General features: G+C 34.2%; 1 pseudogene; it reads right to left on the bottom strand.

Moving 5' to 3' along the window:
* Positions 1-229: 229 nt before the first annotated feature.
* LOC107524188 (thioredoxin domain-containing protein 9-like) lies at positions 230-965 on the bottom strand (annotated as a pseudogene).
* Between the last annotated feature and the right edge of the window lie 2,276 nt (positions 966-3,241).

Here is a 3,241-nt window from a genome sequence, read left to right as displayed (position 1 = left end):
AATCCAGATTTTGCCCAGATAATTTAAGAACTCAGCAGTTTTCCTCAACTTAAACATGAGCTCCACACAGAAAATATTAAAGATGTCTTTCAATGTGATGCAACTGTATAAAGCTAGAATACGACCAGTAGATGACCAATGTATCAAAAGTCAACAAAATCTAGAAAACACATCTATTCTAAAGTAAGCATAAGTAAAAAGGCAATTTACAAAGAATTAAAACCACTCTCTAATCATCGTCAGAGTCCAAATCATATTTTTCTTTGGATAGTTTTCTTTTCCAGCTTTGTGAAGTTTGTTCCAAATTTCTTTTGTCTCTGAAATGGTGTCTCCATTAAATTCCCATTGTAATTAAGAATATCAGAACCACCAAGCCTCCCTTCTAAAGTTTCTGTGGTGAAGTCATCTATATTTCCTAGGTCAGTAAATCCAAAGACATAATCTTGTGTTTTTCCATTTTCAAAAGTCCTGGAGAATCGGTTTGCTTCAGACCACCAAACTAGTGGAAGAACATTTGGATGCTTCCACTTTTACCAGTGTCAGTGTGAAAATTATTCTGATCCTCAGACTCTCAAAAAAGGAAAGGTGCTTTTCCCACATCCAGCTTCAAAAATTTGGTCCCCAGATGTTTTTTGGACAATATCACCAAATGCCTGTCTAGTATTTTTGCATCTGAATGTGGAGTCTCTGTAGAAATGGCAAACTACTTTTTTACCCTCCTTGACCTCTGTCACTGGGGACTGCTCTGTATTCTCCACGTCCTTTTGAAAGCCTCTTGTTTCCGCTGTTGGGCTTTCCTTAGTGCCTCAAGTCTTGTTTCTGTGAGGTGTTCCAGTTCATTTTCACCCATCTGATCCAATTTCTGAATGTCAGCATCCAAATATTCTTCCACTAGTTTGGTGGTCTGAAGCAAACTGATTCTCCAGGATTTCTGAAAATATGTCAACAGGTACATTAGCGTCCATTCTTTACAACTCGGCCTTGCTGAGCTCTCGGTGATACCTGGGAAGTGATGGACCAGGGGCCCCAGAAGACCAGTGCACTCTGGCATCAGCCTGGCAGCAGCTGCTGGTGGCTACAAACTGGTTGTCACTTTCCCCTCCAGATTTGCTGAGGCCCTTCTATGCTTTACAGCCTGAGACACCAAGGAAGTGAGGAGGAGAGGATTATTGGGTTTTAGTCTTCTTTTATTGCAGTGTTTTGTCTGGCTTTGGTATCATAGTAATCTTGGCTTCATAGAATGAGTTAGGAAGTGTTTCCTGCTCCTCTGTAGTTTTAGATTTCGAGAAGGATTGGTGTTAATTCTTCTTTAGAGAGTTGATAGAATTCACCAGTGAAACCAACTGGTCCTGGACCTTTCTTTGTTGTAAAGTTTCTGCTTACTGATTCTATCTCTTTGTTTATTACAAGTATGTTTATATTTTCTATTTCTTCTAGATTCAGTTTGGGTAATTTGTGTGTTTCTGGGAGTTTGTATATTGCATTTAGGTAATCTAATTCATTGGCATATAATTATTCATAGTATTTTCTTATAATCCTTGTTACTTGTTTGGTTGGTGGTAATGTCCACACTTTCATTTCTGATTTTGGTTATTTGTTGTTTTCTCCCATTTTCTTATGAGACTAGCTAAAGATTTGTCAGTTTTGTTAAGCTTTTCAAAAACATGATTTCAACTTCATTGATTCTATTGTTTTTCCATTCTCTATTTCATTTATCTCTGCTCTGATCTCTATTGTTTCCATTCGTCTGCTAGCTTTGTGTTTGTTCTCTTTCTAGTTCCTTGACCTGTCAACTTAGGTTATTGACTTCAGATTTTTCTCTTTATTTAAAATGTAGATGCTTACAGCTATTAAATTCCCTCTGAGCACTGCTTTCACTGCATCCCATGAGTTTTGGCATGGTGCGATTTATCTCTAAGTAAATCTTAATTTCCCTTGTGATTTCTTTTTTGATCCATTGGTTAGAATGTGTTGTTTAATTTGCCCATATTTGTGAATTTTCCAGTTTTTCGATTGTATTGATTTCCAGCTTCATTTCATTTTGGTTGGAGAAGATACTCTGTATGATTTCAATATTTTAAAATATATCGAGACATTTTGTGGCCTAACATTTAATCTATCCTGGAGAAGTTTTATATTCACTTGAGAAGAATGTGTTATTCTACCGTTGTTGGGTAGAATGTTCTATATATATCTGTCAGGTCTAGCTGTTTATACTATTTTTCAAGTCCTCTATTTCCTTTTTGAACTTCTGTTTTTTCTATCATTTATTAAAAGTGGTATAGAATGTCTCCAACTATTACTGTAGTACTGTTTATTTCTCCCTTCTGTTCTTTCAATATTTGCTTCACGTATGGAGAGGGGGATGTTTGATGCCTATATATGTATAACTGTTATATTTTCTTGATAAATGACTCTTCTATTACTATATAATGCCCTTCTTTGTTCTTTGTTCTTTTAATTTTTTTACTTAAAAGCTATTTTATCTGATATTAGTAGAGCTACTCCATCTGTCCTTTCATAATTATTTGCATGGAGAATTTTTTCATTCTTTTACTTTTAACTTATTTGTGTCTTTTTATCTAAAGTAATCTCTTGTAAACAGCATATAGCTTGATGATGTTGTATTATCCATGCTGCCAAGCTCTGCCTTTTGGTTGGAGAGGTTAATCCATTTATATTTAAAGTAATTATTGATAAGGAAGACTTACTTCTGTTATTTTGCTATTGATTTCTGTATGCTTTATACCATTTTTCTGTTCCTCACTTCCCCCATTACTGCCTTCTTTTGTGTTTAATTAACTCTTTGATGTATATCATTTTATTCCATTCTTATTTGCTTTTAATATTTTCTAAGACATTGTCTTAGTAGTTATCATGAGGACTAAAATTAGCAACTTCAATTTATAACAATCTAATTTGAATTAATTCTAACTAAACTTCAATAATATACAAACACTCTTCTCCTGTACATCTTGGTTCCTTCCCTTATGTTGTTGTAATAACAAATTTCATCTTTATACATTGTGTGCTCATTAATATAGATTTATAATTGTTTTTAAGCATTTGTCTTCAAAATTATGTTGGAAATAAAAATAGGAGTTCAAACCAAAAATGCAGTCATGCTAGATTTTATATTTACCTATGTAGTTGTGTTTGCCAGCTTTAATTTTTTGGTAGAGCTTTAAATTACCATCTAGTAGCCTTTTATTTGAGCCTGAAGGACTCTATCATTTTTCAT

The sequence above is a fragment of the Miniopterus natalensis genome, chromosome 8, assembly GCF_054644295.1.
Source record: "Miniopterus natalensis isolate mMinNat1 chromosome 8, mMinNat1.hap1, whole genome shotgun sequence".
Lineage (NCBI taxonomy): Eukaryota > Metazoa > Chordata > Mammalia > Chiroptera > Miniopteridae > Miniopterus > Miniopterus natalensis.
This window is presented reverse-complemented; position numbering and strand designations above follow the sequence as displayed.